The sequence below is a fragment of the Panthera onca genome, chromosome A1, assembly GCF_046562875.1.
Source record: "Panthera onca isolate mPanOnc1 chromosome A1, mPanOnc1 haplotype 2, whole genome shotgun sequence".
Taxonomy (NCBI): Eukaryota; Metazoa; Chordata; class Mammalia; order Carnivora; family Felidae; genus Panthera; species Panthera onca.
The window spans coordinates 161,547,867-161,575,401 of record NC_138339.1 but is presented as its reverse complement, the minus strand read 5'-3'; the positions used below and the strand labels follow the sequence as shown (position 1 = coordinate 161,575,401).

General features: G+C 46.1%; 1 long non-coding RNA gene across 2 annotated transcripts; it reads right to left on the bottom strand.

Moving 5' to 3' along the window:
- Nucleotides 1-9,222: 9,222 nt before the first annotated feature.
- On the bottom strand, nt 9,223-14,574 carry LOC132681839 (uncharacterized). Of its 2 annotated transcripts, none has more exons than XR_009611279.3 (4): nt 13,737-14,574; nt 13,221-13,398; nt 10,911-11,073; nt 9,223-9,480 (listed from the first exon to the last, which is right to left on the bottom strand). It is a non-coding gene; the product is annotated as an uncharacterized LOC132681839 (long non-coding RNA). The 2 variants fall into 2 exon arrangements; XR_009611280.3 differs by lacking the exon at nt 13,737-14,574 and adding an exon at nt 13,476-13,613 and having other exon boundaries at nt 13,221-13,402.
- Between the last annotated feature and the right edge of the window lie 12,961 nt (nt 14,575-27,535).

Sequence of the window (27,535 nt, the reverse complement as noted above, 5' to 3'; positions counted from 1 at the left end):
GGAGTAATATTCCATGATATATATATACCACATTTTCCTTATCCATTCATGTTTGTTTGTTTTTTTAATTTTTAAATGTTTATTTATTTGGGGGGGGGGGCGGTCAGGGGAGAGAGAGACACACACACAGAATCTGAAGCAGGCTCCAGGCTCTGAGCTGTCAGCACAGAGGCCGAACTGGGGCTCGAACCCACAAGCCACGAGATCATGACCTGGGCCGAAGTTGCACATTTAACTGACTGAGCCACCCAGGCGGCCCTCGTGTTAGTTTTTCTGGTAACCGCCGCAGGGAGGCTACCCCAGAAGGCTCGTGGTTTATTTTTCCTTCCATGTATGAACACTGGGGAGGATGCAGGCACTCAGATTCGGGCTCTGGATCTTTCTGTAGCGGCCATGACGGCGCAGGATGGTGAAAGTCACATGTGCCTTTTCAAGCCACAGAGGATGGGCTTTTCAAGCCACAGAGGATGGTGGATGTGTGCAAGGCGGATCTCAGGTGCTGGCTACCGATCTGTGACTCCTCACACACCTTGTGTCCAGTTGCACAGAGTAGAATATCTTTTTTTTTTTAAATACAAACCTAGAAGTTCGGACACTTCCAAACTCGTTGGTCAACAGCCCTGTGATGACCTGGTACACCATGCTTGTGATTCAGTGAAGTCCTTCGTTGGTTCAAAACATTTCTTGGTGCTCTTTAAAAAAAAAATAAGTCTCTTTCGGGGACACAAAGAATCTCTTTCAGGGACTCCAGAATCACCTGAGCGAGTGAAATCCTCAAGCGTTGAGGGAGGCTTGATTTGGGGAAACAATAAATATTTTGAGGCTCTCCAGCGAATGTGATGACTTCTGAAGCGAAATCATATTGCTTATAATGTTAAAGGAAGCACAATTAACACAGAAAGGGGTTCGCGTTGGAAATGACCGGAAGATGTCTGTCCAGAGAGACGTGCCTTGCTGATGGGAGTATTGCAGCTCCCCAAAGCACCTCTCCTGACAGGCTGACAGGTTAGCTCCATTGCTGCATGGGTGCCATGCATTTTGGCTGGTGACGATGGCAATCCTTTTTACAACAGTTAGCGAGGAAATAGCGTCTCCCTCCACACCCCCATCACCACCACGTTCACGAACACAGAGAGTCTGAGTGGGGCTGCGCAGGAAAGAAGGAAACCAAGCAGACCAATCGCTTAAACCAACCCAGTGGAGAAATCCCAAAGCTGCTAACAGCTTGATGAAGAAGCCCCCCTCCTCGTTGTGCAGAGTACCCCAATTCCATACCTGCAGACCCCGTGGGAGAGGGCACACAGAGAACTATTTCCAGGGCACATTTGCTGTTGTGAGCAGGAGCCGTGTGCATGCTGTGACGTCACTGCACCCACTGCCTGATATTAAGCGGGAATCATAGCCACACATCACGACAATTCGTTCAATGACTGAGTTCATGGTTGAATGTGATGCTACAACCTTTGTTGGTAACTTGGGTGGATGTCTGTTAAGCCGAAGCTCGCTTCAGAATTCCATTTTAATATAATCGACATTTATTGGAAATATTAGAGGGGGCTCTGTGACTCCAATGAGAGCCATTGCTCAAAGTGGTGAGTCAAGGTCCACCCCGGGAGCCCCCCATGTAAGACAGAACTTGCAGGAATGCGGAATAAAGGTACACGTGGAAACAGAACCCCTCCCCGCCCCCCAGCTCGGAGTATCCCAGATCATAAAATATAAAGCAAACTTCCATAACATGGACACAATTTGAGGGGGGGCATCGGAGGCGGGGGAGGACCCCAGAGGGCCCCGGGTGGCCGTTCTCGCCTCATGTAAGTGGGTGAGGAGTCTCTGCCTCAAAGCTGGCTGGTGGCCACTAGAGGCTCAGGGAGAAGTAAAATTTAGAAACCATTGAAATGATGAAGAGGAAGAACCTGGCCAATATCATCTCAGTACAAAAGAATTAATTTAAGTTAGTACAATCCCGGGGGATCCCTCTAATCAGATGCAGGATGAGAAAAGCAATTGTCAGAATGAGACCGAGAACTTGTTTTATCTGCAGAAAAAGGTTGAGTTTTGGGTAGCAGTTCTAACTTTAAGATAAGAGTGCCATAGACTTCTATAGCTTTGAAGATACGGGGACAGGGACATCCTGTTATGTAGGTGACAGGGAGGCTTCCCCCACCGGAAGGAAGGGTGAGCCGGGAGTCTCACTTGGAAAGCTCGCCCAAATTGGCGGCTCTCACCAAGTACACGCTGGAATTGGGGGTAAAGGCAGAATCTTCCCTCAGGAAACAAGCTCTTGTTCACATTTCCTATTTTCCCATCGACATGAAAATTGCCCAAGAAATATAGAAATCCCGGGGGTACCTCCCTCTTCAACTCATTCCTTTCCCTTTGCTTCTCATGTTTTAGTTGCCCTGTGTGCGTGTGCATGTGTGTGTGGGAATGTGTGTGTACACGTGCATGTGTACATGTGTACGCCTTGTGTGCATGTGCGTGTGCATGCGTGCATGTGTGTGAATGTGGCTGGACATGTGCACGTGTGTGCATGCGTGTATATGTGTGCATGTGTGTCCACGTGCATGTGCATGCATGTGTGTGCCTGTGTGTGTGATGCGTGTCCACGTGTGTGTGCACATGTGTGTGCGCACACGCATGCCTTGTGTGCCTGTGTGTATACGAATGTGTGTGTGCATTGTGCACATGTGTGCATGTGTGTGCATGTGTGTCCACATGCATGTGTATGCATGTGCCCCTGTGTGCATGCATGTGTGCATGTGCGTGCATATGTGTGTGTGCCTCCATGAAAAATCCTTCGTAAATGTAGGCCATGACCTTCATCGGCTGGAGAGTTGAAGCAAGCGCCTTCCAATACTAGACCCATCCCTCTTTTGGAACATCTGAGGTTTGTCTTGGGAAGATGGACAGACATTTAATTGCAAATCACCTTCCCCTCTGATACTGACTCCCAGAAAGGAAAACCGGTATGAAGAATAATTTCAACACCACTTGGCTCGCTGAGATTTTAGAATGTGCCCAAGGCTGTTTCAGAGAGAAATCTGTGCGTTCGGGTTGCATGGAGACCTGTGTGTCAGCTTATTTGGAAAAGCAAATTACATGTGACGTGCTAGCAGCTAGTTAGTGTGCGAAACACTGTGAAAGCCTGTTATCACCTTGTTTGTCGACATTACAGCTTCCATTCATCTCACACACACACTGCGACTCACACTGTTACACTGTGGATGGTTATCACCCACTCCCTCACACACCTAAGATGCTTCAAGAGGCTGGGGGCGGGGGGAGCCCTCTTTCTCCACTATTAAAATATCTTTACAGGGGCCAGGAATTGGGGTTGTTGGGATGCATGATGGTTAATTTTATGTGTCAACTTGTCTGGGCCATGGAGTGCCCGGACATTTGGCCAAAGCTTCTTCTGGGGTGTCTGTGAGGGTGTTTGTGGACGAGTTTAACATCAGGGTCAGTGGGGGCAGTAGAGCAGATCCCGCCTCCACCCCGGCCCTGTCCTATCAGGGGATGAGGACAAACAGGAGATTGTCGTTAGAAAGTGGGGGTCGTAAGGAATTTTCGGGAGATGCCAGAGAAAAGTGATTTTTCCCTGGCTCGTTTTGCTCCAAACTCAGTAATAACTCAAAGTTAAACACAAAGACCCCTCGTGCACAGGGGTCTAGTGGATCAGTCTAACGTGTGACCGCCCTTCTTCAGCTGCCCTGGAACAGTCTGCCACCTTCCTCAGTCCAGGGCCCGGGCGTGGACAGACCACCGTGACCTCCCAGGGGCCATACATCCTGTCTGATGGTCCCTGACCTGATAAGGACCTGATGAGACCCCAAGGACCTTCACCCTCTTCTGAGTAAAGCTTTTGTTCAATATAACAAACTACCTCTTATTTATGAAAGCCTGTTGTTGGGGCTCCTGAGTGGCTCAGTCGGTTAAGTGCCCGACTCTTGATCTCGGCTCAGGTCATGATCTCAGGGTCATGAGTTAAGCCCCACACTGGGCTCTGCGCTGACAGTGCAGAGTCTGCTTGGGATTCTGTCTCTTCCTCCCTCTCTCTCTGCCCCCCCCCCCCCCACTCTCTCTCTCGGTCTCTCTCTCTCAAAATAAATAAATAAACTTCAAAAAAGAGGGGCGCCTGGGTGGCTCAGTCAGTTAAGCATCCAACTTCAACTCAGGTCATGGTCTCACGGTTTTTGAGTTCAAGCCCTGCGTCGGGCTCTGTGTTGACAGCTCCGAGCCTGGAGCTGCTTTGGACTCTGTGTCTCCCTCTCTCTCTGCCCCTCCCCCACTCGTGCTCTGTTTCTCTCTCTCTCAAAAATAAAAAAACATTTTAAAAAATAAAAAGAAAGCTTGTTCTTGTCTAAGAATGGAGTAAGCCTACAAGGAAAGCACATAGAGTAAAAACAGTGAAGAATGGAGCAACCTGACAGGCAACACCGGAGCCGGAGACAATGATTGGGGTAGGGGTAGGGGTGGGTGTGGTAGGGTGGAAGTAAGGGTGGGTGGGGTAGGATGGAGCAGAGTGGTGTGGAGCGGAACAGAGTGGGATAAGGGTGGGGTAGGGTGGAACAGAGTGGGGTAGGGGTGGGGTGGGGATAGGGGTAGAGTGGGGTGGGGTGGGGGTAGGGGTAGAACTTAGTGGGGTAGGGGTCGTGTGGGTTGAGGTGGAACGGAGTGGGGTAGGGGTGGGGTGGGGTGAAGTGGAGGTTGGGGTAGAACAGAGTGGGGTAGGGGTAGGGTGGGGAGTGGGGTGGAGTGGGGTGGGGTGGAACAGAGTGCAGTAGGGGTGGGGTGGTGTAGGGTAGAACGGGATGGGGTAGGGGTGGGGTGGGGTGCGTGAGACAGGTGGAACTTAGTGGGGTAGGGGTCGTGTGGGATGGGGTGGAACAGAGTGCGGTAGGGGTGGGGTAGGTGTGGGGTGGGGAGAGGGGTGGAGTGGGGTGGGGTGGGGTGGAACAGAGTGGGGTAGGGGTGGGGTGGGCTGGGGTGGGGGCAGGCGTGTAGCAGAGGTGGATGTGTGGGTAGGTTCTAAATCAAATGCTCTATTACTGCAGAGGAGAGAGTGTTGATTGGGATGAGCCAGCCATTTAATACTCTGTGGCCTCTCTCTCTTTTTCAATGTTCCTGTGTCTACATCTTAATAACCAATTTGGATTGAAATGCATTCAGTCTAATCTCCCACACGAAGGTCAATCATTACTATGCTACGCCTCACTCTGTACCCAGGACACCTGTTTGGGGGTGGGGGGGCGGGGTAGAGTCCATTTTCTGTTGAAAATGTGAGTCAGAGTCATGCGACAACTGAGCTCTGCAGATACTAGCTCTCGCTGCTGCCCCTGTAACCTGTTAGGGCTGCAGGTGCCTCGGAGACATCCCCGGACCCTTGAGTTCATTGACATCCATACTGTCATCTTCCAGTGCTAGAAAAAGTTGGAAGGTGAGCCTGAATGTGTGATACCCTCGGATCTTTCTCACCAGAGTATCACTTTATCATTGAAACGTGCAATATAGAGAAAAACGTGTGGCGTTTCTGGCATTAGTTTATTGATTTTGGAAGGTTCTGGCTCCTTTCGGAGGTCACTTCCTGGGTACTCACGTCTGGAACCAGTAATTTGCCATTCACTCGTCACTGTCACCACGGTGTGGTTGCTGCATTGACCTACTTGGGATCAAAGGAAAGGTCTTTCCGGTTACAGTCAGTGCTGGCCGCCCTTCAGCAATAATAGACACACACCTTCAAGAGTCTGTCCCTGGCCAGTGTCGCAGCTGGTGGATGAATGCCGCCTGCCAGCGCACAGGTAAGATTTTCTCCATCTCCAAAAGAGCAGGCCCCGGTGATCTTTTTTTTTTTTTTTTTTTTTTTTTTTTATCTTTTTCAACGTTTTTTATTTATTTTTGGGACAGAGAGAGACAGAGCATGAACGGGGGAGGGGCAGAGAGAGAGGGAGACACAGAATCGGAAACAGGCTCCAGGCTCCGAGCCATCAGCCCAGAGCCTGACGCGGGGCTCGAACTCACGGACCGCGAGATCGTGACCTGGCTGAAGTCGGACGCTTAACCGACTGCGCCACCCAGGCGCCCCGGCCCCGGTGATCTTAATGCCACTTCCTCATCTGGTTCTCAGGTCTGTCTTCAGAGGTGCCTGGGAGCGTGTCCTTCCATAAATACAGAGTTACGGAACTGTTTTCCAAGGGGAAGAAATAACATTTTGGATTTGTGTGACTGATCTCCCAGGAGGGGAACAATGGAACGTTGTGGATGTGTGGTAAATGAGATGGGTTGTGTTGCATCCACTGCGACATCCTCAGAGCAGTGAGTGAAGAATCATGAAGGCATTGCACGTGTAGACCATGAGTGTAGACGTGGGGTTGACCGCAGGAAGGAGGTGAGGATATCAGAACTGGGATGGATAACCTGGGGATGGCTCTGGGTCTTGCCACATGGTAATAGCACGCCATACCCAATCGCTTAGGAAAGAAAGAAACAGAAGGAGGATGAATAGAAGAGTAAATGAAGGAGAGCGTTCTGTTGTGTTGTTTCCTAATAAAGTCAAGGGACTGTTTATTTTGGAGAGAGCGCGATCAAACGAGGGAGAAGGGCAGAGGGACAGAGAGAGAGAGAAAGAACGCTAAGCAGGCTCCGTGCTCGGCACAGACCCCGATGTAGGACTCCATCTCTCATGACTGTGAGGTCATGGTCAAGAGTTGGACGCTCAATGGACTGAGCCACCAGGTGCCCCAGAGTCAAGGGACTTAAAGCCAGCATCCGAGGAGGGCTCCACTGGGCTAGCGCACCTTACCTGTCCTTGCAATGAGAAGGTATGCTTGGACATCCACGGGCTGCTGCGACTCTTTTCCGAACTGGCTCTGAGGGCACAGATCCCCACAGGGGCTTTGTACCAAACACAAGTCCAAGCCCCACACCGAAATGGACCACACACGTGTGAAGAGCAAGAAATAAACATAAACGGTCACTACAGACTCACCCACAGACTGCAGTCACCTACCCGGACGTTTATTTGTTCGTTTTGTTTTTATGACACTGAATTCCGTGAAACCACTTGCATTTCCTAGAAGCCAAATCAGAATCAGCATCGTGTTGAGACTCACTTCTCACCTGCTCACTCACTCAACTTAGCAGCATACATCCAGGCCCACACAGACGTGATCCTGAAATGGAATTTTGGAGACCGTATCCCATTCCAGGAGAGCAAAACTTTCCTTGCTTCTTCTGTCGATAATTTTAAATATCTGCACGCCACGGGTTTTCAGCAGTATATTTCATCTTGCTGAAAAGTGGTCTTCACGTTATAGGCCATTGAAAGCGTTGTGCAGCTTACATCTGGATATTACATATGGATAAAGCATCTCACCTCCAGACTGGAAAGGCAGCGGCACCAAATGTGGAAGAAATGAGAAACTGTATATTTTCAAGTGCCCAGGAGTGATATAAGCATGCAGACACAGCCAGGGTCTCTGTCCCCCAAAGCTCTAGTCCCATGGCCCCCCCCAGAACTCTCCAGCCTCCCCATCCCAAGGTGGGAAAAAGCCAGTTCAGGTTTCTGGCTGTGGCTGGGGGAGTCGTTCCTTCTCTTCAGAAAAGGGAGGGACCAACAGCGGTTTCTTATTGAATTAAAATATGTGCCGTCTACATCAGTTAGAAGACATTGGGCAGGATGCTGGGTCTTTCTCAGCCTCAGTTTCCTTTCCGATCAAACAGAGACAGGATCACCTGCCCCCGGCCCTGGGGTGACAGTGATGGCCACACCAAGGGGGGCTGCCCTTCTGCTCCTCCCTCTACTTTCACTTCTTTGTCTTATCATTCTTTTTTTTTTTTTTGCTCTTCCTTGACTCTTTCCTTAAATTTTATTTTATTTTTTTTTAACGTTTATTTATTTTTGACAGAGAGAGAGAGACAGAGCATGAACAGGGGAGGGTCAGAGAGAGAGGGAGATACAGAATCTGAAACAGGCTCCAAGCTCTGATCTATCAGCACAGAGCCTGACATGGGGCTCGAACTCACGGACCACGAGATCGTGCCCTGAGCCGAAGTCAGACGCTTAACCGACTGAGCCACCCAGGCGCCCCATATTTTTTTTATTTTTTTCATGTTTTATTTTTGAGAGAGAGAGAGAGAAACAGCATGAATAGGGGAGGGGCAGAGAGAGAGGGAGACACAGAATCCGAAGCAGATTCCAGGCTCCGAGCTATCAGCACAGAGCCCAACGCAGGGCTCGAACCCACGAACCGTGAGACCATGACCTGAGCCGAAGTTGGACGCTTAACTGACTGAGCCACCCAAGTGTTCCTGTTTCATTTTTTTTTAAGTTTTTTTTTAAGTTTGTTTATTTATTTTGAGAGAGCACCAGTGGGGGAGAGGAAAAGAGAGAGAGAGAGAGAGTATACCAAGCAGGCTCTGCACTGTCAGTGCAGAGCCAGATGCAGGGCTTGAACCCTCATACCATAAGATCATGACCTGAGCTGAACTCAAAAGGCTGACGCTTAACTGAGCCCCCCAGACACCCCTCTTTCTTTAAATTTTAAAGTAAACTTTTAAGATCGAGGTCTAACACGGATGCAGGAAAGAGAACAAATCGTTTAAGTGTCCAGTGAATTTTGGGGAACCCATCCGTGTATCCAGAGCCTACATCAAGAAGCAGATCCTTCCAGCACCCAGAAAATGCCCCCTAGTTCAGGAAACCCATTCACCGCCCCCTCTCCCCACAGAGGTCGCTGCCTTCAGACTCCTCTCCCCGTAGATTAATTTTGCGCGGGTTACAGGCAAGCACTCTGGAGGCTAGCTCTTTTCTCTCCACATTGTATTTATGAAAGTCTCCTTGTTCACCAACCCCATGGCCACACAGCAGGGGTCCGCAAACATTTCTGAAAAAACGGGTCCCTGTCTGACTCCTCGACTCTGGCATCGTAGCGGGAAAGGCAGCCACAGCCGGTCTGTCAACACGTGATCCTGGTCGTGTTCTTTTTTTTTTTTTTTTTTTTAATTTTTTTTTCAACGTTTATTTATTTTTGGGACAGAGAGAGACAGAGCATGAACGGGGGAGGGACAGAGAGAGAGGGAGACACAGAATCAGAAACAGGCTCCAGGCTCTGAGCCATCAGCCCAGAGCCTGACGCGGGGCTCGAACTCACGGACCGTGAGATCGTGACCTGGCTGAAGTCGGACGCTTAACCGACTGCGCCACCCAGGCGCCCCTCCTGGTCGTGTTCTGATAAAACTTGGTTTATGGGCACTGAAATTCAAGTTCGGTATCTTTTCCCATGATATGAAACGTTTCTCTTCTTTTATTTTTTTCAAAATATTTTACATTAAAAATGTTTTACAGGCTGTAAGAAGCAGACAGCGTTCGTTTATGCATTCTATGCTTCATGAACATTTTCATTCTGTTTCTGATCCAGAACAAAAAGATTTCAGTTAAAGCTGATACACATAAAAGCCGTGGCGACGATAATCCTATGTCTAAAAGAAAATGAAAGCCATTAATTTCGAAGGAAATTGTATATTTGGGGGAAAAACACTTTTTTTATCAACATCTAGTATCTTTAAAGCAACATAAAGGCCCCCTTTAGCAAATCCATGAAATTGCCTATCATTTTATTTTCCTATAATAAAATCTGCTTTATCCTAAGCATGATTATTCCTTCTCCAACCCCATCCCCCCCCCAAAATAGAGAGGGAAATACTCTAATTCGTTTTTGTTTTAATCAGGGGCCTTGCACAGCACTGTTTTGTTATGTGTGCCTTTTCATCTGCCTGGATTTCAAACCACTTACAAAACAATGGCCTTGGATGTAGCAATCTGGGATCCTATTATAACCTCTGGTTTGAATAGCGTCTCTATGATACAGTCCTTTGAATTTTGGCTCTCTGTTGACAAATGAACATCTAAAACACAGCTAATTTGAAAATTGGGGATGGCCTATAAGGATTAATTCATTTAACTTTCTTTTCTCGAGCTACCTCACATTGAAATCCAATAGCTGATAAGAGATAAGACAGGAGACTGGGGGCAGGAAAGAATATCAGTATTCATTCATTCATGCATCCATCCATTCATTCATTCATCTATTCATTCATATATTCAACAAAGATGTCGAGTGACTCCCCCGTCAATACGACATCCGGCATGGTCGGACACACCGCTGACCTTGGCAAATGGGGCTTTAATTAGAGAGAGAAAGCAAACTCTTCCAAAACAGTAGAAAACGACGCAAAGCAGGGTATGACTAGGCGACAGATGATCCTTAGAGACAGCCTGCCCTACAAGGAACGCTGGAGACAGCGTTATGGGATAGAGGAGACAAAGAAGGCGTCATGGAAAAGGTAAGAGCCGAGCTCTCCTTTTGAAAGCCGAGACAATGTGGATGGGTGTTTCCCAGATAAAACGGTATTCTGAACAGAGGAAATAGAGTGGGCGAAAGAACAGGGGCAGGAGAATGCAGCAAGGCAGGCTCCCTAGCAGAGGAAAATAGCATTTGTTCCCCTGCTACTGAGTCGTGTGAGGTCCTTTTATAATTTGTATATCAACCCCTCGCCAGATATATGCATTGCAAATATTTTCCCCGATTGTATGTTGTCTTTTTATTTTGCGGTGAAATCCCGATCTTGAAACATCTGCCCTTAAGTTCACTGCCACGTTATCCACCAGGGCCGAGACGTGGAAATTACCTAAGTGTCCATCCACGGAGGAATGGATTAAAAACTGTGGTGTGCACATTCAATGGAATGTTACTCAGCCGTTGGTTAAAAAGAAAGGAAATCCTACCATTTGCAACAACAGAGAGGGACGTGGAGAACAGTCGGCTGAGTGAAATAAGCCAGACACAGAAAGGCCAATAGCACGTGAGCTCACTTACAGGTTGAATCTAAAATAATCAAACTCAGGGCACCTGGGTGGCTCAGTTGGTTGAGCATCCGACTCTTGGTTTTGGCTCAGGTCACGATCCCCAGGTCGGGAGACTGAGCCCCGTGTTGGTCTGGGCACTGGGCGTCGAGCCTGCTTCAGATTCTCTCTCTCCCCCTCTGCCCCTCTCCCCTGTTCGTGCTCTGTCTCTAAAACAAAAACACAAAAAAAAATAAAAGACAAATTTTATGCAATCAAACTCAGAGAAGCAAAGAACAGAAAGGTGGTTGACAAAGGCTGGGGGCAGGGGAAATGGGTAGGTGAGGGTCAAAGGTACGAAGCTTCAGTTCTGCAAGATAAAAAGCTCTGGCGAGCTACTGTCCAGCATGGTGCCTGTGGTTGACAATACTGTTCTGTATACTTAAAATTTGCTAAGAGGGTAGCTCCTATTTTAAGCGTTCTTACTAGACACATGCACACACACACACACACACACACAAACACACACACATACACACACACTGACCATGATGATGATGATAAGAATACTAATGGAGACAGAAGGGAAATTTGGGAGATGATGTATCTGTCTATGGCCCTGGTGGTGACACGGTGACAATGGTTTTGCTCAGAGTTCTATACATTACATAAACATAGCTTTTTTAAATGTCAGCCCCACCTCAACAGAGCGTTGAACGAGAAAGCAAGCAGCAGCATTAGTGTGCCTGTGCAGAGTAAGAGAAGGAGAAAGGCAGACTGAGGTCAGAGTCTGGTAGGTTTTCAAGGCTGAAGAGTAAAGAATTGTTAAAAGCAATATTTTCAAAATAATTATCCAAAAGCCATGGTAAGGACGAGTTGGGGAGAAAAACTGAAGGCAGGTCTATCGGTTCGAAGCCAAGAGTACAAATACAGATGCCAAGTGATAAAGTCCCAGCAGCTAGGAGAATGGAAACACACAGATGTGGGATATATGGCAGTGAACAGAAAGGAGGAATCAAATATTCAGCTCTACATTTTTAAATGTGTATAAGTAGGAAAATGTGGCTGTCGTTGCCAGAAATAGGGAAATCTAGGAAAGGAGCTATTTTAATGGGAAAGGAGTTTGGTTTTTACGGTGAACTTAATCATAAATCCACAATGGTTTCATATTAGATCAAAGCTTTGATTTTCCAACGGAAATTTTATAGTCTAAGGCAGGGGGGTCCAACTCTAGCCTACCGGCAAATCCTGCATGCCGAACACTTTTATGAATAAAGTTTTATTGGAACACGGCTTGCCCATTCATTTACACGTTGCTTCTGGCTGCTTTTGCAACACAACAGCAGATTTGAGCAGCTGTGACAGAGACCATACGACCTGGGAGCTTGAAATGGAAAAGGCTTTGATGTTGACTACTAATGGAAAAAGGGGAAGAAACAGGTATGCTGGGGGACAGAGACAAAGAGCAAAGGTTTTCCAAAGTCACACATACAACCATGGCATCAACAAGGCAATTCAAGCTTTCTGAGAAAAGGTAAGGAGATGCCTCGAAAGGGAATCCCAATTCAAATGAAGAAAAGGGAACATACCTGACAACAGGAGGTTTGACTGACTGGTGTGGTCAGGGAGATAATCTACAGGGGCGGGTGCTTCGAAGTTCCCGGATATAATTTTAAAAGATGGGCATCTAACCAAAGATAAGGATAGCAGAGAGAGGTGGGGCTCCAAAAGTACTGCCACGAGGCTGAAGTTCCAACAAGCTAGACTCACAGAGTGTAAACAGGCAACACAAAGGACCTTGCAGCCATATTCAGAATCAAAAGGAGAACCAGAAAGACAGAGAGGAATGCAGAAGGGAGTATGGGCTCTGGCAGGTCTGGGTCTGAATCTAGGTTTGAATCTGGCTTTATCCTTCTCCTCCCAGGTGACCTTGGGGGGATTTCAGACGTGCCTGCGGGGGGACTTGATTGTGGTTTTTGTTTGCAAACTGCTGGCGCTAAGTGTGCTACCTTAGAGACTGATGGGAGGGAAACAGGCTACGCAACAGCGTGTGGCCGGCAACGAGAGTTCAGTACAGATTTGCTCCTATCGCCAACACCAATTAGGATAAAGTTTAGCTCGAGAACGTTTAAGAAAGGGAAGCATGCATTTATAAAAAATAAATTCTAAAACAGTGTCACCGTAGGAGACGGATGTGAAAATTATTTCCCAGCCTTATTGAGATAGAGTTGACAGTCGGAAAGCTGTATATATTTAAGGCTTACAGCTTGATGATTTGACGAACGTGTACTCTAGCATATCCAGCAGAAAGGTCATTTCAAAATACTCGTCTGGCACGTAAAAAGAAACTGGAACATAAGAGGAGAAGAACACTCACCTCTTAGGAAAAACCATCGAAAGTAAGGCTGTTGGGCATGGATAAAAGTAGACACGGAGAGCTGTTCAAGGGTCATCCTGGTTTCATGTGGTTGCCGCAATACATCTGGAATCAGTGGGTAGAAGTTATAGGGACAAACTTCTGATCAGTGAGGTCCACCTCTCGATGCTTGCCGGAGCTTTCTGAAGGACAAATAATTCATCAAATGAGTTCCCACCATGCCCCAGCCCCGCACATACAAGTTCCACACATTACCTCCTTTAATCCTTATACCACTTTGGGGGGTTGAGATTTCTCTCCAACAGAATTCCAGAGGATTGGAGGCCCTCTTAAAAGAATAGGATAAAGTGAATTTGATACAAAATGATAATAAAATCATAGAATGTGTAATATCCCTTGGCTATGGTCTCCATGACCCTGCCATAGAGTGCAGAAGAGAACCAAGCACCATCACTTACCACGGGAGGAGGCCAGTGCAGGAGTGGAGCATCCTGGGACAGGCCGGGGGGAACATACTCATTCAGGGCTCTTGCCTACAGGAGAGGCCATGACATAAAGTATAGACAACATGAATCCATGAGAAACTCCGTTTATGGATCCTACAGACCTGTCTTCTTGAGAGGAGAAGGAAGAGAATAAAGGTTCTAAAATTTGTTTTAAATGGTTGTGACATACGAAAGAAAGAATGTAGACGACATTTGGGGCTATATTTTCTGCCTTCCCTTTGCTTTCTGTGGGTCAACCAGCCATGCTGCCCTTCACGACCAAAAGGTTCTGGAATTAATGTGTTGTGTTGTTTGCGTTGTTTGGTTTTATTGTCCATACAAGCGTGAGGCATGGGCCGTGGTGTTGGGGGAGAGGGAAGTGTGGCAGGAGAAGGAGCTGACAGGTGCACCTGTCCTCTCCTCCCCCAGGGACTGAGGAGGCTCAGAGCCATTTCTCAAGCGTTTCCATTGGACGGACTGACCAGTCGCCCAAAAGCAGGATCATCACCAGACCCCATTCCTTTCGCATTTTCGCTGTAATTTCCGTTAGTCCCTGAGGCCTGCCCAACTCCTGGTTGGCCTGTGATTTCCTTCTGCAATCATTTCTTTGCCAGTACAGTGGGCTCACTTCCCACTCTTCTGGACCAAGAAAGGTGTTCATAACCCTGCCCCTACCGAGGTTGACCCTCTCGTTGAGGGACCAAACCGTTTTCTTACGTGACTTACAAAGTGAGCCTCAATATAAGCTCTAGCAGGTAAACTTCAGAAGTGTTCTGAGCTACAGCAAAGTTATTGGGAAGTTGGAAAAGATTTGTGCAATCTTCCAAGCAGGCCACTTGGGAGGGCCACGTGTGTTTGGCTCTATGCATTCCACACATCTGCAAAAAAACATCCATCTTTTCCCTTTTTTCTTTTCTTTTTTTTTTTTACAGTCTCATTTTATCCTTCGACTATTCTCCATACGTGGCAGTGTTTCCCTTTTATTTTTGTGAGGAGGGTTTAGCAGCCTTTTCGTCTTGGTGGTGGTCATGGTTAATTGCTCCCTGATTCTCACAAGCAGAGGAAATATATAGGTGCAAAAAAGTGATGTCCCCTTACAGCGGCTTCTGGGAGTGAATATGCATAAAATAATCTGCTGAATGGAGAACAGAAAGAAAGAATTACGTGAGAATGCTCAGGGTGCATGTTGATTACGGACACATTTATGTTACCCACTTGGGGCCGCAGATGTAGTCACCCTAGCCTGACACTAAGTGTTGATGAGAATCCTCAAAAAGATTAATGCCCCCAAATATTGCCCAGCTACCTATGGCTGGCACTGAATTTTGAAAGCTGTGACTTTCTTCTGTATTTCCTGTACTCTTTTACAAACCTGTTTATCAAATGTATAGAACACTTTTGTTTATGATAGCTTATGATTAATCATTCACCAAGGACACGAGGCCCTTTGTACCTATTATTGTCAAGCATTTGTTTGGACTGTGTTTGACCCTTTGTACCCAAGTGGTCTGTGTTGGAGCCACTCAAGAACAATCTAGCTGGCCGAACGTGCGAACAGCACTCACTGAAATCCTATGGCTCTGTTCCTATAACATCCCGCCACGTAAGAGAGACCAAAAGCACAGTTCCATTTACAAAATCCAATTGTCACCCTGAGATAAACATACTCACCCTGGGTTACTTCTAAGCACTCTGAAGTGAAAATTTAAACACTATTTTGAGCAACGATGCCCATTTTTGTAACCAAAGGGTGTCTGTGAAGCCTGCCTCTTTGCAAACTACTGGAGTGAGTTGGAGTCAAATCTGTTTTCGTCTCTGCTGTGAGTGTAACGATCAAAGTTCTTCTCAAGTACAGCTCAAGGGAGTAAATCCATACATCTGATTACTCAGTGACCAGAGGATCTTGACTTCCAGAACAATGTCACAGGTCAGAGGAAGAACGGCGTGTTGTTGCGTTGGTAATCATTCACCGTTTAGATGCTTCTTTGGTGAGCGTCTGCCTGAGTCTTCATCTCTCCCAGCTTTGCTCATGCGGTCGACGGACATTCACTGCAAGGCTGGCTGTGTGAAGTACCTTGCAAAAATCAAGTCAGGGTGGTCTGTGGGTTCCGAGGCGGCACAATCTGCACTGGTCATAATGTGCCCGAATTAACTTAAAAACAAGGTTGTAAATGCGTGTGCCACGAGTCTGATACAGATGATCAATGATAAGGGTTGGGAGTAGGGCTATATACTTGTAGTCTGTTAACCTGTCATTCAGAGACCATTTTGCAGAATAAATAGATTTGGGGTGAAGGAATGGCTAGCAAGATGTTGATAAGAAGAAAATGCCAGGAAGAGGAAGGAGAGGCAGGGAAGCCAAGGGGTCAAGAATTCATCTAGAGACTTTGGCTAGACGGGAGGTGGGTTGGTCTCTGAACAGGGGCGGTGGACATGTGACTGCCAATAAATGTCATGGAGGTCTTCTATTTTGTATGAGTTATAACAGCTGTCAGAGGGTGGGAAGAAGGAGCCCTATAGTCAAGGAAACTAGAATAACTGTTCAAACTCCAGAATTAAGAGAGTTGGCAGACTTCATCACATTTTTTCATGTGTAAAACACCGTGATATTGACTAATATTTTCATAGCATTTTCTTTAACCAAAAAATTTCCCCAGGAGAATTCTGATGTACTTACTTCTTACCTGGTCTCAAGAGTGTGCAAGTTCATGTTAATAAATCAGTAAGGAATTCTCAAAATGTTTAAACATCAATGATTGGACCTGAGGTTTCTGCCCTCCTGGGTTGTGAGCTCTTAACCTCATAAGGAGACGTTGATGGAAGCAAAGGCATTCTAGAGACAGTCCAATGATGACCTTCATGTTGTTTCAATCAATAAATTATCACATTCTAACAACTATAAACTCTGCCAATTTGACTGTTTGTTGAGGGAAGACTGCTAACTCTTGCTTAAAAATGTTTTCAAAAATGGCAAGTGACCCCATGTCAAAGGACTCAAAGAGTGTGATAACATTCAGAAACAGTATTCTCTTCGGTTCCCTTCACCCTTTGCAAACAGTATGTTTATAAATTGTTTTTCTATTGGGTTTATTTTATTTTATTTTATCTTATTTTATTTTTATTTTAACTTTTCAAATGCTTAGGTGCACCTGGCTGGCTCAGTCAGTAGAACATACTCCTGACCTTGGGGTTGTGGGTTCTCTACTGGAGACATTTTACAGCACATGTATTCATAGGGAGTCTTGGTTTTCCTGGGCTCAGGAGGGAAAACCAACAGTTAAAGATTGATGAAAAGTCCCGTGTCGTCTCAATATTGCTTTAATTCCTTTGAAAGTATTTTATGATTACATGATGTAACTGAGAATGAGGTTTCACTCCAAAATAATTACTTTTCAGGACACTTTTCAGGAAACATTGTTCTCATTTTGGTTTGGAGGACTATGGTGTGTTGTGTCATTATGCTCAAAGTTCTTAACGTCGCTGCTCATGTAGTTAGGAAACCAGAGAACCCTCTGGGACGCATTCTGCACATAAACCAGACCACAAATATTTTAGGATCATTTCATTTCTTGAAAGCGCTTCAAAATTCCAAAGTTCTTCTTGGAGCCAAAGGAAGAAGCCAACTTCGGAAGTACAGTCAGGGCTCCACAATGACACACACTTGTACGTATCCCATATTTATCCACTCGTGCGTTTACTACTTCCTCCATCGAGGAACAACCGTAAAATAATAAACCATTTAATCCTTCCCTCAACTAACACATGCTCCACAGCCTAGAAAATACGAGTAGGAAATGCTCCCTCCGAGGACTTGCTCTCTGGCCTCATCTCCAACTAAGTCTCGTAGTACGAAACTCCACAAGCTTCTGTATTTATCATCGCCCGGAATGTGTTTGAATAAACCATCTGGGAAAGTATTGCAAAAACATATCTATTATCATTCTGATTCATTTTATGGATGATTCCCTTCAGATGTTTGAAAACATGAAATCCTAACACATGTGAAAAAAATAACTTCTTGTTGCTTTGTTGTCTTTGTTTATCTTTAAAGGCGGCTTTATTTTATCTTCAGGCTATAATATGTCTCGAAATAACCAGCTAAATCTTGATCATCTACAGGAATTTGCAGGGACAGAGGCTTGGACCATCTAATGCAGCTCAAAATAAAAATTTTATAACAGCTTTACTGAACTATAATCCACATAGCATTCACTCTTTAAAGTTCAGTGGTTTTTAATGTATTCACAGAGTTGTGAAACATCACCACTGTGTCATCGGCATCACCCCAAAACAAACACTTCAGGGTGACTCAGCTCTGCCCTCCAGGCCTCCCCACCCCAGGTTCTGGAAACCACTGATCCACCGTCTATGGTTCTGGATTGGCCTCGAGTGGACATTGCGTGTCAAGAAATCACACAATATGTGGCCTATTGTTACCGCTTCTTTCACTGAGCACAGTGTTTTCAAGGGTCGTCCATGTTGTAAAGTATATCAGAACTTCATTCTTTTTTTTAACGAAATATCAAATAGCCCACTGCGCAAAAACCCACATTCTGTTTACTCATCCATCTGTTGATGAACATTTGGGCTATTTCCAATTTGGCTATTATGAAAAAATGCCAGTAAGAACTTCGGTACACAGGTTTTCACAGAGATGTGAGTTTTCGATTCTCTTGGTGTGTAGGTCGGGGTAGAACCTCCCGGTCATATGGTAACTCTACGTTTAACATTTTGAGGAAGCGTCCAAGCGTTTTCCAAAAGGACCACACCGTGTGGCATTCCCCCCAGCAATGATGAGAATTCTAATTTCTCCACACCCTCACCAACGCTTCTTTCAGAAAGACTTTTGCAGTCGCATGCAAATAAAGTGTCTTCATTTCTCATATTTATTCCCTTTCAAAGAATATGATGAAAGGGGCACCTGGGCCCCTCAGTCGGTCGGGCATCTGGCTCTTGATTTCGGCTCAGGTCATGATCTCATTGTTCGTAGGATTGAGCCCCGTGTTGGGCTCTGTGCTGCCAGCACTGAGCCTGCTTGGGATTCTCTCTCTCTCCCTCTCTCTCTCTCTGCCCCTCTTGCTCCCTCTCTCTCTCTCTCAAAGTAAATAAATAAACTTTAAAAAAATAAAATAAAACAAAGAATATGATGAAAGCACACTGTGACAATCTTCTTTAGAGGAGGTGAGAATGCTGCCTTTCTCTCACGCTGACGGCTTCTAGAATCCCTGTGCCTCTGTTTGCCAGGATTTCACGATTCTGTGAAGTGAATCCCTCGCAACCACAGTGCTGAGTGCTGAGGGACTTGGCCGTTACCCTGGTGGAGGAAGGAGCATCACTTCAGCATCTCCCTAATGCAGACAAAGTATAGTGTGCGGGCTGAGAGCATTGTTTTTCAGGGCTGTGAACTCCAAGCGTGGGCTCGTGGTTTGCCTCTCATGCTGTAGAGATGATTTATACCTTCTAATTGGAACTTTTGACTTTTCTTATGATTACCATGTATCTTTCATGAAGCCAGTGCCCAGTCATCCGATAAAGGTTTTGAAGTGTCAGTGGCTAAATGTTTCCCTTAGGCACATTCTTGAAGCAAAATTAAGGTGCACAGCATGGCCGCAAGACAACAGCCAGGAGCAGCCAACTCAGCGAGCCTTCAGGAATTCCTGATTTGAATACCACGTTCAATTTCCTCACCTTTTAGAAGTTAGAACAGATTGCTAGTGAACGGCAAATACTTGAAATTCTATTACAGTGCTAGCATGTGAAAATGTACAGTGTGCTTTAGGAAAAGAGTTCAACCTTACACTTTATGGAGCCAGCATACGTAAATAACTGTAGAATGTGCATGATTCTCTTAGACACAGCGGTGAACGTGAAAGTGAGATTGATCTAACCAGATTAGGTGAAGGGTCTCAGGTGACTTTTGTTGGGATGTATACATTACACACGGCTGTTTGAGACTGTTAAACCACACACAGACACACACAAGCACACACATATTATTGGACCACACCATCCAAGCAAACGTGCTACAAATACACTGCTGTCATGAAGTTCTTTGTGAGCCCTGGCCCTGAAAAATGTTTGCGAAATAATGTAAAGTTGCTGCTAAAACCACTCAATTCTGCAATTCACAAAAGTATTAATTTCCTTTTATTGTTACCTTTCATACTGTTATTACTCCGGATACGGAGTCGAGGTCAGGGACTGTTGCTGATGGACTGTCTCATGAACAGAATAGGGGCATGTGGGGGAGCGGGGGGGGGGGGGTCTCAGGCAATCCCCAGAGACCTGTAATCTCTTCTACTTTTACACGAAGGACATTATCTCCACTCCCTCCTCCTGGTGCTGACCAAGATCTTCACATTAGATGCAATAAACCTAGCAATGCACTTTCTTACTTCTAAGGATACTGTAACCTTGATTCTTGCTCTGTTTGGAAAAAGATCACAGCTGGAACCACTGTATTGCCTCAAGTCCACGGTCAGAATTTGGGGAATCTTTACACATGACTTCAGCTTGCCCAAGGCACCTTGCAGAAACCAACAACACAAGAATTCAATGTGTCGAATGCTTGGTGAAGGCTCTGGGCAGAATCGTACGCCCCACCCACCATCAGGGCCTTTCATCCTCCATGAAAGGAGGCCACCACTCCGGGCTCCTCTGTGTCCGTACGGTATCCATTTTCTAGAAGGTATGCCATGGGGCAAGGGTCAGGTCTTGGCCGTTTTTCTATCTCCAGGGTGTGTGGTATGAATTTGATAAATGTGGGACCATCTGTGGGGTTGACCACCATCATCCTGAGTCCTGTGCCTAATGAAGTATTCTATTATGGCTGCTCCTGAGATTTAAGATGACCTGAAACAGGTTAAGAGGAGAAGCACACACGGGTTTGTATACGGACACGTACACGGGAGGCCCTACAGGAAAATGAAGACCCAAAGAAGCGGCAAAGCCATAGGGTAGGTTGAACAAAGGCAACTGAGGGACGGTGACTAAAAACTAAGGGGGACCAAAGGAAGTGGTGATCGTAACAAGATCTGTTTGTAGGGATTTCTGTCCACCTCAACTCTCATCCCTGGTGTTGAGAATGTTTCTTTCTTCCCGGTTCAGGGAGGGCACATTTCACAGGGGGGGGTTAGCTCTTGCTTTAGGAAGAAAGGGGAGGGGTAAGCATCCTTCCTGCACCTGCTGTTTTCAACTCCCTTGTGCTCAAAATAACCCTTACGCCAAAGCGTCGTGTTTTCAGGTGACACGTTCTGCCGCCCCTCATTCATTTATGCAGATGATGGCTATATGCCCCTCATACGGTTGCTTTAGAGAAATCAATGAAGTGTGTGCGTGTCTGTGTCTTAGAACAGGGCCTGGCATTTAATAAGTGCTACACAAGTATTAATTACTACTTTTAGTTTAAGGAAATGATCTGAATAGGTAAAGTTCCACCAAATTTTAGTCCAACCTGCCTTCCTGATGTTCTTTGTAAAAAGTGTGAAAATTCAAACATGTTTACTTTGCGCACAAATGACTTTGACTTCGGTTGAACATCTAGTTTGTAAAAATAAATTATTGGGGCACCTGGGTGCCTCAGTAGGTTAAACGTACAATTCTTGGTTTTGGCGGCTCAGGTCACTATCTCACTTGTCTCTTGAGTTCCTGCTCCCATCGGGCTGCATGCCCACAGTGGGGAGCCTGCTTAGGATTCTCTCTCCCTCTCTCACTGCCCCTTCCCCGCTCACGCTGTCTCTCTCAAAATAAATAAATACACTTACAACAAAGTAAAAATAAATAAAAATAAACTATTAATTTAGTTAGTAATCAAAGTCCAAACAAATCCCTAATCATGACGTCAAATCATTCTTTTATTCTTCCCAGCTACAGACATTACTAGACCAGAGACAAGAGGGTTTTTTCGGGAGAGTCCACATGTGACCTGTTTATATGTGATTAAATTATCTGTTATCTCAGTATTTTTCTTAGGCTGTTGAAATTATAACCTTCTTGACCATTTGCCTCATTTAATAGTGACATCCACATCCCAGAGACTCTCAATAAACATTAATTGAATGAGTAATTGAAAACAAACCCTTAAATCTAAGCCTCTGCTAAGTTTTAACTTTTGTGATCACTTACCATTCACAAAGAACAAAATCTAGTCAGTGCTGAGTCACTTTTTATCTTAAATTCTACTCTATTCTGGGTTTCAATCACACACATGACAGGTTTGATGCGATTTATGTAGTTAGCTTTCCACTAAGCCTAGAGAAACTGACTGAGCAACTCCCTAAGTTTCCCTTTTTAAGAATCTCTAGTTATGTCTGTTCATTTAGCCCGGTTGTATTTCAATCATGTATCCTTGGCTCTGCCTACATCAAGTGACTGGTCAACATGACCTTGGAAGAGTGCACTCCGTGCTGGGGAGATTCGGCTCCCTGCAAACACCAGAGATGCCTTGCAAGCAGCAGGTGAAATAGTGGTGCCTCTGTACTTCTCATCTTCAAGCCACCAACGTGTCACGTCAAACTCTGCAGCAAGAAACTTAAAGTGTGAACATACAGAGGAGTGGCCGGTTCAGAGACATACAATCTGCACCCGCCACCCGGGACTGCCTCTGTGGTGAAATCCATACCCACCAAACCCCACTTGAGGACCATTTCTCCTGGGTAGAAACTTTTTTTTTTCCGTCTGGCTTGTCATCATGATTTTGCCGGCACGGAGAGCTCTATTTACATAAGAGCACATTCACGAGTGGAAGAGTCTTATCGGGAAAAGCAGATCCGCAAGTTCCAAAATTAATACATCAATAGAGCGCTCCAGCCAATTTTACATACGATCAGACTAATCAAATTTGGCATCACGGAACACTTATCATAGGGGAAAATCTCCAAATGAACGCATTCTGCTTGTTCTCTTTTCACATCGGAGACAATTTAGGTAAAGGCAGCTGGTTGGTTCCACAAATGGAGAGGGGAATGAGATTTTCTTTTGGAGACTGAGGGAGAAAAGTGATTTTTTTATTTGCATAATTTGAAAAAAAAAAAAAAACCAACTTGAAGATGGAAATGTTTTTCATGCTCTTACCAGGCCCAAGCCCAAAATAAGCGATTCTAACTCAAGAGTCCAGGGTTGTGGATAAATGACATGTTCCATGGATGGAGCATTCTGGAAAAAAGCTTTATGTATCATCTTGCTAGGTCCTCAGGCAGCCAGACAGCCCTGCCCCATCTCATCCTGCACACTATTTATGTGTTTCCATTTGCATGAACCTTCTCTAAGGTTTTGCCCGGTTGATTTTTCAAGTTAATGACAGGGCACTTGGGGAAAGATTAATGTCAGGAATGCAGAGCTTCCGCAGATTGTTGAAGAGTTTCACCATACAATTAATCTCTCTCTTCCCTACATTACAAAAGTGCGAAGGATGGGTGTGGGGAAGCTGTAATAATGCAGATATCACAGGTCTGTCTGTAAGCGCTGGGAGAGTCCGCTATAAAACTGATAGCAAGGTGCTTCTCCGCTCTAAGGAGGGTTTATAAATCACTCCTGCTCCCTCCACCTCCCTTCCTTGCCAAGCACTTGAGGTGCCTCCACCCTGTTTCCCATTCCGTTCACAAGGGGACAGTCCCCTAAGCAGGACCGTGGGGGAAGGGGAAGGTGAGATGGCATCTCAATTAGGGCGATGCCACACTCCCATCCCCATGGCGTCCCTGATCCTCCTATATTTCCAGCCTTGTCTTCCTTTGACTTATGACAATTCTCTTTCTACGACCCGGGTGAAACAGATACCTCTTCCCTCCAAAGCACTGCTGTGCAGCACGCCAGGGCAATATCCAAAATAGTTAACTGGTAATGCCCAGGAGACCAATGAGAAGGAGGCGGGCCCTGCCGAATCCCTGTTAACCCCTTACTTACTGGATCGTGGTTTTCCAGAGACTCTGGGGAAAGAGAGAGAACACGGAGACACGGCAGTGAGGGACACAAGACACGTGGGGACAGTGCTTTTCTCAGTGGCAGGAAAGGCTGTCACTGGCTCTCTTGGCCTCATCAGCATCCATTGCCCTCTTCTCTAGTCTCTTAACTGACTCAATCCGGGGCTAGAAATTGTTTTCTCACTGAGACTCCTGAACAAGGTGGGGGGCAGTGCTTATCAAGCCACAGAGCCTTTCCATACCCAGCTGTGCAGACTGTCCTTGCTCTCAGTAATGTGCTGTGGGCTGTGGGCTGTGGGCTGCCGACCTGTAGGGATTTTTGGAGCCCAAGCATGAACTTTGCATTTTGAAAGAAAAAAAAATGTGCTCTTAATTCAGGTATCTAGTGATTTTGGAAGGAAAGTTTAGAATTTAGAAGCTAAGCCACTTTGTTCCAACATTAGCAGGAACTGAGGGAGAAGCAAGAGTCTCAGGAAAATGCAGGTGCCTGACTGGTCTCCCAAGAGAGACAGAGACGGTGGCCGCCTGGGTGGGGAGACAAGGGAATCTGGGCTCCCACCGGTGCGGCAATGGGGCCGCCTAGGGCCTGAGAGAAGGAAACGAACAGCGTTTGCTCTGTGAAAATGGGTCCTCTTGCTGATGATAACATATTGGTCTAGTCGACATTTGGATAAGCAACCATCAAACACAGTTTTGGACAAGACATAGCATATGAACTAGAAGACTCTCCCCATCCCCGGGGGGGAAATAACAGTTGGTGCCACCTTCCAGATTTTGAACAACTATCTGAATTGAGTTCTTTGATTCCCTTTGTTGCCCTATCTCAGATTTTGGTGAGACCAGTATTTGACTCAAATAAGTAAAATGAATAGAATCCTGTTGACTTATGTCTAGGTCAGTATGTTATTGCTGTCGTTTATGACTTCATCTGAGGTGGGGGGGTGGCTCTCAGTGCTGGAACGAAATTCCGCTGCAAACCCACCACTTCAGCACCTCAGTGAGCAGCTGAACACCACCCCCCCACCCCCAACAGGGCTCCTGCCTCAGACCACCCACCTGCACACAAGCTGGCAGCCACTGTGGTTGACTTCTCTCATCTGTGTGTGTTTATGTCTGTGCCCATGTGCTCAAATCAGAACTGAGGACTTGGGGGATCCCTGGGAAGACCCTTCATTCCACTGCTACCTTCCCAGTCTATGAAGAAAGAGATTCTGGGGCGCCTGGGTGGCTCAGTCAGTTGAGCGTCCGACTTCGGCTCAGGTCATGATCTCACAGTCCGTGAGTTCGAGCCCCGCATCGGGCTCTGTGCTGACAGCTCAGAGCCTGGAGCCTGTTTCAGATTCTGTGTCTCCCTCTCTCTCTGACCCTCCCCCGTTCATGCTCTGTCTCTCTCTGTCTCAAAAATAAATAAAAACATGAAAAGAAAAGAAAAGAAAAGAGATTCTGCAAATGCAAAAGCCTCTTTATTCCTGGTCGAAGACAAAGACATACGTGCAAGATGGAGTGACTCCTGGCCCTTTGCCCGTGAAAGTGAAAGAAAGGCTTGTGTTTGTGTGACTTTGTGTTAAGAGGTGACTCATGCATCACCCCACCCTCCGGGTTCAGAGTGTACCCTGGAGGCCATCAACCACACTCCCGTGAAGGAAGACAGGGTCAGACACAGTGTGGCCTGGCTGTCCTCCTGTCTATGAAAGTATCTGGTAGAGCCAGGGTGGAAGCATCCTCAGTATCTTTGCTGGGCCACAGGCACAAGCAGACATGATGAGCACAGCCACACGGTCCTATGCCCAAGACTCCAAAGTGCCATGTATTATTTTGGTATAACTTGGACGGTGTAGGGCTCTGGGTTGATCATCACAGCAGTAATCCTGAGAGGCAACAGCATCATCATCTTAGGGACTTGGGACTTAGAGCCCAAAGAGGTTGAGTGAAGTGCAACCCATCCGCTTGTGAGCCACAGAAGTCCTCCCCCACCCCCACTCAGCTGGTCCGGTCCTCCTTTCTGTGGGACCCCGTGACAACATATGGAACAAGAAGTGAGAAGAGGACAGTCAGTTACATAAATATAGCCTTGCACTTCTGGCCTGAAACACTCACTGAATTTAGGGATGCTAAGTTCCTCTTTGCAGCAATACAAAGGAGACGAAGGATGTTACTAGGAGCCCACGTGTCAAGTGCACTGGAAGGAAAATGGGAGGGTCCCTGCCCCTGTCCTTGTGCGCAGCCAGACACGGCTAGAGCGGGGCACAGCTGCCTGATCCCAACTGTCTTTCTCCCACAAGACTGGTGTCAAAATACAGAGGCCAAGGGCTGCTAAACCTACAAAGTCAGATGGTCGATCCTCATTATTCAGAGATTTGTGTGTGCAAATTTATGTGTAACCCCCAAATCAGTACGAATGGTGCTTCTGCAGTCATGCACAGACGTGCACAGAACAAATTTCTGAGTCTCTTGACCCACATGAGTCCAACAAGGCCACACTTTGCCTTCCTGGTTCATCTCTCATACTGTAAGTGCCTTTTTGCAATCCATTTAGTGCTGTGTTTTATGCCTTTCTATGCTTTTTGTTGGTGATTTCACTGTTTAAAACGGCTTCCACATGGGGCGCCTGGGTGGCTCAGTCAGTTGAGCGTCCAACTTCATCTCAGATCATGACCTCACAGTTCGTGAGTTCGAGCCCCATGTCAGGTTCTGTGCCAGCAGCTCACAGCCTGGAGCCTGCTTCGGATTCTGTATCTCCCTCTCTCTCTGCCCCTCCCCTGCTTACACTCTGTCTCAATCTCAAAAATAAATGAAGAATTAAAAAAATTTTTTTTTAAAAATTAAAATGGCTCCCACATATGGTGATGAAGTGATGTGCTGTTTCTAACTTCAGGAAGTCTAGGCTGTGGTTCTCAGATGAGCTTCTTCCAGGCATGGGTTGTAGAGCTGATGGCCATGCATCCAATGTTGATGAGTCAACAGTTGATGAATGAACAGTTGATGGACTGTTGATGAATCAACAGATTAAAGAAGTTATCCTTAAACAGAAACACACACAAAGCAAGGTTATGACCAGTTGATGAAAATGTGGTCACTAGGAGCTCACAGGAACCTAACCCTGTCTTTCCTCTAGGAACGAGGTGTCAGTGTTTACCAGTTCAGTGTTTGTGGTGATTTCATAGAACATAACCACCAAGAATAATCAGAATCAACGATTAACAGGGCACCAAGATCTTCAGTGTCTAGCCAGGCCAGGTCGAAGCAAGGCCACATGGCCTGCAAGGTGTGCTAAGGAGCAGCTGTTCATGGAGGGTGTAGGTGAGGAACTGAAATCTAGGGGAGAGGACCATGTGCATAGGAAACTTCTTGCTCCTCACTTTCTTATCCCCGTGCACTCTAGCTCTGCTGCCCACAGTTGGTTGCTGTGAGATCCCCCATATCCAATGGCAAAGCCACATGAACTCAAGAAAGCATGGATGCTTTTCGTTTCTTACAGACACATTTGTGTAGACTAAAACTACCCAATGTTACCAGTAGACATCTCATAATTAGATGTTCGAATTGAGTCACAGATGAAACGTATACATCTACCAGATCATGGCTGTTATTATCATCCTAGCACTAGTGAAATGGAAGAGAAATTTAGCAGGTAAAGTTTTAGATCCTGATCAATGACCTAATAGCCTAATAGCCATAGTGTTCCCATGTTCTGGAATTTCTAATTATCCTGTATGTATTCGGGACAACTTCTACTTTTCTTTAATATATATATATATATATATATATATATATATATATATATATATATATATTTTAAGAGCATTCATTTAAATGTTTTCCTGTTGGGGTGCCTTGGTGGCTCAGTTGGTTAAGGGTCTGACTTCAGCCGAGGTCATGATCTCACCATTTGTGATTTTGAGCCCTGCGTTGG